The sequence below is a fragment of the Sorex fumeus genome, unplaced genomic scaffold (genome assembly GCF_029834395.1).
Source record: "Sorex fumeus unplaced genomic scaffold, SorFum_2.1 ptg000086l, whole genome shotgun sequence".
NCBI lineage: Eukaryota > Metazoa > Chordata > Mammalia > Eulipotyphla > Soricidae > Sorex > Sorex fumeus.
The window spans coordinates 16,802,901-16,813,928 of record NW_026606143.1 but is presented as its reverse complement, the minus strand read 5'-3'; the positions used below and the strand labels follow the sequence as shown (position 1 = coordinate 16,813,928).

At 41.5% G+C, this 11,028-nt stretch overlaps 1 pseudogene; it reads right to left on the bottom strand.

The window, feature by feature from the left end:
• Positions 1-828: 828 nt before the first annotated feature.
• LOC130039257 (60S ribosomal protein L17-like) lies at positions 829-1,366 on the bottom strand (annotated as a pseudogene).
• Between the last annotated feature and the right edge of the window lie 9,662 nt (positions 1,367-11,028).

The following is an 11,028-nucleotide window of genomic DNA, read 5'->3' as shown; positions in this document are numbered from 1 at the left end:
AAAGGTTAAAAATCTGAACACAAACGGCTTTGTGTAGTACGTGTATAAAACTGTTTACATAGTTCCTTTAGATGGGCTGACACCTTTAGAAATCTATAGGCAAAGGGAAGGAATTAGAATTTATTTAGGTTTGGTGAGATGCACTTAGTACACAAAGAACATATTTTATACAATTTGTTGACTTTGACCAAAGCATGTTTTATGATACCATGGCCACAATCAGGTCACCTCCAAATGACTTCATGCATCTCCTTATTTTTATTCTTTGTGCTAAGTAAATTTTATATGAGAAGTACCCTCAGTAAAGTTATAAGTGTACAATATGATATTGCTAATTGTATACACTGTTTTATAGTATTTGCTGTAACTTATCTAGCATATCTAGCACTCTACTCTTTGAGAAATTCTCTATCTCCACCCTGCTTCTCTGCCATCAACACTATTCCACTCTTGGCTTTTAAAAAGTTTGACTATTTAAAATAACTTTGCTATGTAAAATCATGCAGTAGTTATCCTTCTGTGACTCATTTCACTTAGCATAAATGTCTTCTATGTCTATCTATTTGTTAAATATGGTAGGAGTTCCGATTTTTGTTTTGTTTTGTTTTTGTTTTAGGCCACACCTGGTGCTCAGTGCTTACCCCTAGCTCTGTGCTCAAGGATCACTCTTGGGGCTGCTTGGGAAACCATATGGAGTACCGGGGTCAAACCCAGATGAGCTGGTTGCAAGCTCTGACCTGGATTTCCTAATTGTAAAAATTTGGTAAGATTCCATTGTATGTATAGAACACAGTTTAGCAACATATATTTCTAATAATTTTATGCTGTTTATCCCCAGGCCATACAAATTTTCTTCTTCAGTTCTTTCTGTGATACCTTTTTCTTCTGCTCAACTCGCTCTTACGGTTTAGGGATAATCTGTTCTTTTTCAGTAAGGATCATATGGCACAGAGAGAGAACTCATGTAAAGTTAATAGGACCAGATACCCTGAAGGCACTGTTGGAACTTAGGAACTTCGTTCACCTGGACATGGTCAATGACCAGAGAATCTACCACTAAACCCTTAGGTTCAACATTACTTTATATGTTTCAGCATGTGCAGTAAAAATTAAAGACTCTTTCTGAGTCATGAGCCTGTGCCCATGGTTTACCCTGTGCCTACCTACTGACACCACGACTGCAATAAAGGAATGGCATGTATTGCTTTTGGAGAGTGCCAATATTCAGCTGAGTTGTGGCTTTTTGAATATGCATGCCTCTGATGGTTTGGGCATTTGAAAGATTATTTTTAAAGTGAACAGGGAGCATTGAACCTCTTAATTTGCATGATTTTGTAGAATTTTTCCAGGTCAAGTGAACAGCAAATCATTTGAGACCACTTAAGATCACTTTTGGAGGTGAAAGAGTGATGGCTACTAGAACATATTTTCTCTATCAGTTCATCTGCTGAAGGATATTTGGACTGTTTTATGTCTTGGATGCTGTCAATAATGCTGCAATAAAGATGGGAGTACAATAACTCTTTTAGATCCTGATTTCAGTTCTTTTGGATAGATACCCAAGTAACACTGCACTGTAGCACTGATCTCCCATTGGTCAAAATGTCCTACCCGCTGTGCTATCACCCCAGCCCTTAAACCTTACATAAGAGAAAGCAGACAGTCTCCTTTTGAATCCTGAAGCATAAGCAGGCTGTTGGGAGACCTGCCCAGCGGGTGGTCGTGAAGGCCAGGAGGTCAGCAGGGCCCACCTGCCCAGGCTGGCCGGCTGTTTGGTTGGCTAAAGCCCCTGCGTCAGGTGGCTCCAGAACAAGGTGGAGCAGAGGGTAGGGGTGAGACGAGTAAGGTCTCCTGCTCCTGGAAGGGGGCCAACATGGGCTCATGCCCACTGAGCACCCCGGTCTCACCAGCTCTCCTCATGCTCACACATCTGTCGAGATGCCACGCCTGAGGAACTCACCACGGCCACTCTCTGCCTTCCTGTCCCTGCACTTCTAAATTTATAATCTGTTTAGATTTAAATTTAGACATAATTTGCTGAATTTTACATCAGAAATGAACAGGTCTGGGAGCGATAGCACAGCCGGTATGGAGTTTGCCTTGCACATGACCTGCGACCAACTGGTGTTCGATTCCTAGCATCTCATATATGGTCCCCTGAGAACCACCGGGAGTAATTCCTGAGTGCAGAGTCAGGAGTAGACCCTGTGTATTGCCAAGTATGACCCAAAAAGAGAAAAACAAAAAAGCTTCTACTTAACTAAATAAGAAAGTCCCACCAGTGTGGGGTGTGGGCATCTCTCAGCACGCCACTAGGGCCACGGGTCACGTGACAGAGCACGCAGCACGGGGCCTATGCAGCTGTCCATGCAGCTGTCCCTAGGTGCGGATGGGCCTGACAAAGGTGACGATGTGAGACTTCCCGGGGCTGAGGCAGATAAACCTCATGCGTGTCAGATCAGAGGCCCCGAGGCACGCCCGGCATCCATGGACTACTTGGGATGAGACGAGTAAGGTCTCCTGCTCCTGGAAGGGGGCCGACATGGGCTCATGCCCACTGAGCACCCCGGTCTCACCAGCTCTCCTCATGCTCACACATCTGTCGAGATGCCACACCTGAGGAACTCACCACGGCCACTCTCTGCCTTCCTGTCCAGAGTTCTTTTGGATAGATACCCAAGTAACACTGCACTGTAGCACTGATCTCCCATTGGTCAAAATGTCCTACCCGCTGGGATGGGAGCGGAAACGCAGGACCTGAATGTGACTTCCGGGAGGACGATACACTGTAGCAGCTTTCCGGGTCAGAGGATGTTGGACTTTAACCCCTGGTTTTGCCCTCAAAGTCAAAGTTATAATTGTCATAAACTCCAGCATTCATTAGAGCATCACTGTGACCAGAGAACCTCCCTAGACTACATTTTACTCTGGCCTTAGGTGGCCTTCTACATCGGATGTGCCGCCTTTTTGGGGTGGGGGGCAAAGGGCACGAGGACCAGCCGTGGGCCAGGCATGACCTCTGCACTCTCATCCCCACCCTCTTTCCATCCTTGGCCTGCGTGCCTCCATGGTTTGGCGCCAGTGGACTTTAACCGTGGGCCTGTGCTCGTGTCATGCTTCCAGGCCCTTGCTCTGAGCTCTCTGCCACGGGTGTCAGCGGGAGGCCTGCAGGCCTGTGGAAAGTTTCATGTTACCAGGGAGAGAAGATCTGTGTTGTTTGGCGTCGCCGGCTTCCTGGTGCTGTCAGCTGGCCAGTGCGGGACACGCAGGGCCAGACACTTCCCGGGGGTGGGACGGGTCTCCCGAGCAAACGGAGAGACTCTTGCTCACCCGTGGACTTGGCAAAGAGTGTCAGGGGCAGAGACCATGCCCTGTCACGGCGCCTGTGACGCTCCCTGTGGGCCACGGGGTCATGGCGTGCTCTGAGGGGCACGACCCCTAAGGCTGAGGAAGAACGAACCAGGGTGCCCCCGCGCTGCCTCCAGAGGAAACTGCCCTTGACCTGCCTGGGGAAGATACCCAAGTAGTATTACTGAATTCTAGAAGAGCCTTCTTTGTTTTTAATTTTGGTTTTTGGGCCACACCCGGCAGTGCTCAAGCATTACTCCTGGATTTGTGCTCAGGGGACTGTATGGGGTGCCAGAGGTCAAACCTGGGTTGGCCACTTGCAAGGTAAGTGCCCTATCCACGTTACTATCACACCAGCCCCAAGAGCCCTTTTTTAAATTTAGCAAAGAAACTCTACTATTTTTGACAGTGGCGAGTATTTTACATTCCCTAAGGTTACAGTGGTTCTAATTTCTCCATATACTCACTAACATTTGTTATCTGTCACCCTGTTTTTATATTAGTTGTCTAAGCAGTTGCAAGGCAAGTTTTCTTGAATTATTTATCTGCATTTCTCTGATGATTGCTCTTATATGGCCATTGGCCATTTATGTTCTTCTTTTGGAGAAATGTCTTTTCAAAATTTCTATCTTTTTCCTCCCTATTAGGTTGTAGAGAACAGGCTGGAGCGATAGCACAGCGGGTAGGGCGTCTGCCTTGCGTGCAGCCAACATGGCCGACCTGAGTTCGATTCCTCTGCCCCTCTCGGAGAGCCCGGCAAGCTACCGAGAGTATTCGATATGCCAGACACAGTAACAACAAAGTCTCCAATGGAGACGTTACTGGGCCCGCTCTAGCAAATCGATGATCAACGGGAGGGCCTTTACTTACTATTAGGTTGTAGAAGTTCCTTATATATATTGGAAACTAACCCCTAATCAAACATATGTTTTTCAGATATATTCTTCAGACCATCTTTTAATTCTGTTAAGAGTTTCCTTTAATGATCAATGTTTTTGAGTTTGACATAGTACTCTCTCTCTCTCTCTATATATATATATATATTTACATATACATATACACATATGTATATATGTAGTAGATAGATGTATATGTCTGGATGGAAATTTAATTAAATGAACAGGAAACTGGAAAATAATAGAAAAGATCGGTAAAATAAAGAGCTGACTTTAAAAAAATACTTAACAAAAAGTAACAAATGTTTGGCTATACTAAACAAAGAGAAAAATCTCAAATCAATAAAAATAGAAATAAAATGAGAAAAATCACATTTCATTACCACAGAAATATAATGGATAGTAAAAGAGTACAATGAGAATGATATGCCAACAAGCAGGAATATCATATTAGAAAGGAGATTGAAACTGTAATGAAAAATAACTTTTAAATTAATGAAAGTGTAGTACCAGATGGCTCCACAGATGAATTCTACCAAATATTTACGGAATCTGTACTAGTTCTTATCAAACTTTTTCCTAAAAAATGAAGAGAAGAAAATGCTTCCACACTTATTTTAGGAGGCCAAAATTACTGGGATACCAAATCCAGACATAGATAATACAAGCAGAGAAAATTATAATTCAATTACTCTGAAGAACAAAGATGCAAAAATTCTTAACAGGGGATGGAGAAAGAATACAATGGCTGGAGCACATGCCTTTCATGTGGCTGACCTGGATTTGATCCCAAGCACTGCCAAGCATGATTCCTGAGTGCAGAGTCAGGAATAATACCTGAGTATCACCAGGTACGTCCTTATAAAAAAAATTCTCAACAAAATTCTAGCAAAACAAATTTATTAACACATTATAAGGATTATCTGCTCAGAACAAGTGGGATTTGTCTCTGAAGTATAAAAATTATTCAACACACAAATCAATATGATATACAATATTAATATAAAAGATAAAATTGCATGATCATTTCAGTAGGTGCAGAAAAACCACTTGACAAAATTCAACATTACTTATGATAAAAACTGAACAAATCAGGCATATAAGGAAGACACTTCAACATAATAATGGCTACCTATGAAAAACACAGAGTTAATATCATCTTCAGTGGTAAAAAGTTGAAACCTTTTTCTCTAAGATTAGGATGAAGATAAGAATGTCCACTCTAATACTTCTAAACATGAGAGAGCAAGACCTGTCCAGAGCAAGTAGGCCAGAGGAAGAAATAAAAGGTATTTTAATCATGGGTAAAATAAATAAAAGGTATTTAATTCATATCCAGAAAGACTGTGCAAGAGTTTAAGTGCTTGCCTTGTACATAGCTTACTAGTTCAATACCTGGCACTGCTTTCGGTCCACCAAGCACTGCCAGGAGTGATTCCTAAGCACTGCAGGCTGTGCCCCATACAACCTCACACATTCCTTTCTACCTCTTACTACTTCAGTGATGAAGTGACATGACAGAAGAGATGTGGGTAGGGAAAGTTCAGGAAAAGAGAAACATTTACCACAGTTAAACTGTTAACAAATGATTTTGTTACTAAAATTTTTCTATATTCTAGTCTGAACATTATCTATCAGTCTTTTGCTTTGACAGTGACTTCTGAGCTGCCTTATGAGTTTGGAATACTCATAAGCCATTCCTGTTAAGCCTCAGTGCAGCAGGCCAGAAGATTCAATGCTCGAACCTGGTGAGCTCTGGGTTCAGGCCCATGCATTGTCCTGAGCTATTTCCTAACTGAAAAAGACTTCTATCTAAGCCTCAGCATGATCTGCGTACTTGTTTCCGCTCCCCAACACACACACACCAAACTGCTAGACAGAAATCCTAATGCCCAGCGTGATGACATGAGGAGAGGGAGACTCTTGAAAGGCAGTTAGGTCACGAGTGTCCAGTCTTTATTAATGGGATTAATAACCTAGAAAAGGAGCCTGTACAGAGACTCCTCGCCCCTTTGACCATGAAAGAACACAACTTGTGGGGCTGACGCAATAGCACAGTGGGTAGGGCATTGGACTTGCACGTGGCCAACCTGGGTTTGATTCCCAGCATCACATATGGCCCCCAAGCACCATCAGGAGTAATTCCTGAGTGCATGAGCCAGGAGTAACCCCTGTGCATTGCCGGGTGTGACCCAAAAACCAAAACATAAAAAAGAATACAACCTGTATGTGGCCTGGAAGAGAGCCCTCAACAGACCGTACTGATATCAAGTTTCAAATTTCTAGCCTCCAGTACTGAGTTAAATACCTTTCTATTGTTTATAAGCTATCCAGTTTATATTTCTCATAGTAGCCTGAGCAGACTAATGGACTGACCTAAGTGGAATTTTTTAATTATGTTCATTCGCAACAGGGATGTTTCCACCCCAAGGGGACAAATTGCTTCTCGGAGAGGGAAGCATAAAAACATTACCCTTTTTAAATGTCAAAATCACAGATGTACATATTGAGATAATGTCTGTAATATTAAAATTACATGGAGACATGAGATTAGGAATAGAAAGGGCCCCTTAATGTTGGGAGGGGGGAGGATTGAATTTTTCTGGCTGACCCAGTGCTTATCTATTTTAAATGTTTTAAAAGATACTGGTACTCCTGGGTCTAAGGATATTTACTCTCTTAGCCTCACTGCTAAGAGAGTTGAGAAGCAGAACAACAAATGGACCTCCTACTGCAACATGTCTCTCCAGGATGCTAAGTTAGGAGAACTAGCCAAAATTTTGCTGGTCCTTCACTAGAACTTTAGGCAGAAAGTCTCAGTGGTCATTGTTGGTTGAGAACAAAAGGTTCCTCATATGTGCTTATGAAAATGTTAACTGTGGGGATCATCAAATGACTCTAGCAACAATTATCAATTTCCATTAGAGAGAAAGCTACACGAATTTGACTCTGGTGCTTCTGCTAAAAATGGTCTTCTTTAGAATTCTCACACATACATTAAGAGTTTCAGCTTTAGAGTAAGAACGTTATAGGAGGTGCAGTGAGTTTCCAAGCACTGGTCCAAGTATAAATAGTAAAGAAATTTACTACTCTGCCTCTCATTGTATGTCATACAATATATATGCTTCAAAATGGAAGCATAAACCCTCAAGCTCACAGACTCTCCTGAATATTGTTTCTTCATATTCTCTGGTCCTGTATTATTGAAAATATAGCAATAGCAATAATAAAATCGAATAACTTCATTTTATGGAAATGTAGCTCAAATGATAGCACTTAAGTTATAAAATATAAGCAAAGAACAAATAGTTATAAATCCTACCAAAGGTGCTGGGTAATCACTGACTATTCTTTAAACACTCATTTGTATTTATATATACATAGAAGGATTTAAAGATAAACATATTTATAGGCAGAAAAATAAACATTTTTACCCAAAAAAAGGATATACATTAGACTTCCTCAACCTTTAGATAGGAAGAAAGTGATATGACCATGAACATAAAAATAATGCACTTTAAATAAGTATTCCATTAGATTTTGAAATATTATCACAATCAATGAATATAAAGAAAAGTCTACAATCTCTAGATTTTTGGGGGGAAGGAGCAAGGAGTTGCATGCTCAGGACTTACTTTTTCCTGACTCAATACTCAAAGACCACTTCTGGAAGGTTCAGGAAACCATATAGGATGTTGGGGATCAAACCCAGCATGGCTGTATACAAGGCAAGTACCTACCAGCTGTTCTATCACACTACCCTCTGTAATCTAGAGATTTTTAGTGTTGACCAAAGTATTACTTTATTTTTACTTTGAACTTATGATAAATTATATTTTAATTACAATTTTAGTTTCTTTTAGACATCTGTCTGCTTAGGTGGAGTGAATTGATAAGAATAAGCATTTATCACAATTTCTTCATTCACTTTTTTTTTTTTATTTTTTGCGAGGGAGAGAAGGTTTACATCATACTAGACTGTGCTCAGGGATCAATCCCAGCAGTGTTCAGAGGATGATATACATTTCCAAGGGCAAAATCAGGGTCTGTTGCATACAAGGCAAGTGTTTTAACCCCTATCTCTTTTGCTCCTACTTTTCATTACTTTTACACCAATTGGATTTTATTATATTCTCTCGGTCACCAAATTCTGTAATGTGAAAACAATTTTTTCCTTATTTTTTGTACTTTTACAAAAGTTCTTGACAGCTTTCTCTGATATATTCATAGAAAATGTTTCAGTAGGGTTGCCAACTGTCTTAATGCATTTTTTTTAACTTCAAAAACTAGGTTTATATTTCTGGTTAGTTTCCAGAGTGGCAGAACTCAAGAATCATACTTATATCCAACCTCATCCCCACCTAAGTTTGCCCCCCCATGATAATATTGTACAAAACTCTATTTACAAAAAAAAATTAAAAAGTAAGGGTGTATACAAAAGAAGACAAGAGCCAGAAATATCAGTGCAGGTGAGCTTTGGGATACCATCGTATTCCACTCTGGATCCTGGGGCCGTGTACGGTATATTAGGCCCAGAGAAGTACAATGAGTCACAAAACCAATTTCAGGGAAAAAGTCACTACAGGGGGAAATCTGTGGACTAGAGCCTTAATATGACAAAGTCTTAGTTATCCAGCCACCCTTCTTTTGCTACAATGGTTCATAGACAAGTGGTGGTTGTGGTGTTGCTGGGGGCCACCAAACACAGAAACTCTGACAAATTTCTGACAAAAACCAGAGGCAAAGGCAGACTCATGGGGGCCAGAGCAATAGCACAGCAGGTAGGGAGTTTACCTTGCACTCTGCTGACCTGGTTCTGGGTTCAATCCTTGGCATCTTGAGCACTGCCAGGAGTAATTCCTGAGTGCAGAGCCAGGAGTAACCCCTGAGCATCGCTGGGTGTGGCCCAAAAAGCTAAAAAAAAAAAGGCAGGCTCAGAAAGCCTAACGGTTCCGGATGTCCTCAAGCTTCTTGAATACCTCAGGAGGGGTTCGGTCCACTTCTTCACAAACTGTTGTTTGACATCTGTGAGCAGTTCAATTCCATGGAGGCTAATAGACAAAAGAATGTTTCTGGTTCATTTTTGACTGATGTGCAAATTTCATAATTGATTTGTAAGTCTTTTTCTCTGATTCTCCTTCCTTTATTCATTTGGATTTATTTTTCTTTGTGCCCATTCTCCCCAAATCCTGAGTACATATAGCATTTTCTCTTATTGATTAAAGTTTCTCTGGTCTAGGGTTATTATGTCTGCTGTTTCTCAGTCATTAGATTTTTAATGGTATTGTTTTGATTTTTAAACTTGTTTCATTCAACAGATTCTGTATTTTACTTAACTGTCAGGATTTATCATCTTATCTTTGAGATTTATTTCAATTAAAACATAAGGGAATTCACAAATGCCATCCTTTCAAATATAGCCTACTGTAATTTGGGGGAGATTAACACATCCAGCCTTCTTTAAATGAACATTAGACAGAGTGGCATCTTGAACTCCCGAGAAACCTCAATGAGCTTGGTTATCGTGTGGATATGGTTGATCCACATGATATGGCCTTTGATTCTGTTGAGATGGAAGCAGTCATCAAAGCCCTAGCCAAACTCAATACATCAGGATCCTCCTTGAGCTGTATTGTGGTTTCACTACCAGGATCTCACCATTCTGCAGGGAAGTGATCATTGACATCAAGAGAGGTGTTCGGCTGGGTAATACCATTTCACTGAAACTCTTACTGCCACCCTTGAGAACGTCATGCGGCAACTAGAATGGGAAGGAATGGGAGTGACGATAGACGGTCAGCAACTATACCACCTCTGCTTTCCTAATGACATTGTTCTAATAACACCAAACATTAGCCAAGTGGCACAAATGCTGGCCGACTTAAACAGTGAGTGTGGAAAGGTCAGATTACAGCAGAATCTCACAAAGACAATGCTTATGAGAAACAGTTTTGTTCCTGACATTCCATTCGCTCTCAACAAAACAAACATCTCTGAATGCAACAGTTAAGTGTACCTAGGTCGAGAAGTCAACATGATGAATGACCTGGCACCTGAACTGTACAGGAGGAAGAGAGCAGCTTGGAACGCCTTCAAGAGTGTCGAAGAAATAGCTAAGAGGATGAAGAACCTCTGACTCCGGGCACATCTTTTCGATTCCACTGTTTTTCCTGCATTAACATACGCCTCAGAGACCTGGGCAATATGAAAACAGGATGAGAATGCTATTCGGGTCTCCCAAAGAGGAATTGAAAGAGCTATTCTTGGAGTAACCTGCTTCACTCAAATGAGAGAAGTTCCGGAGTTCTGACCTCCGTCGACTTTCAAGAATGAGGAATGCTGTCTCGTTTGCCAAGGTGTCGAAAATCAGATATGCTAGACATGTAATGAGATTTGGAGAGGACCGCTGGACTAGAGTTGTTACCGACCGGATTCCATGGGACGTCAAAATATTGCATGATCGCCCAACTACAAGATGGTCTGACTTCTTCCTCAAGACCTCAGTGATCAGTTTTAAGCTCTTTGTGTTCCTAGAATGAGCAGACGCCATTGGGCTACACTAGCACGCGACAGGGACAAATGGAGATGTTACTGGTGCCCGCTCAAGAAATCAATGATTAACAGGATGTCAAGTGATCAAGTGAACACATAAGCTGTGCTCAAGGCTTACTCCTGACTTGGTGCTCAAGAATCATTCCTGGCAGTACTCTGGGGAACAAATGTGATAATGAAGATCAAACCCTGATTGGCTGCATGTGATTCCACTATCCACTGTACTATCTCT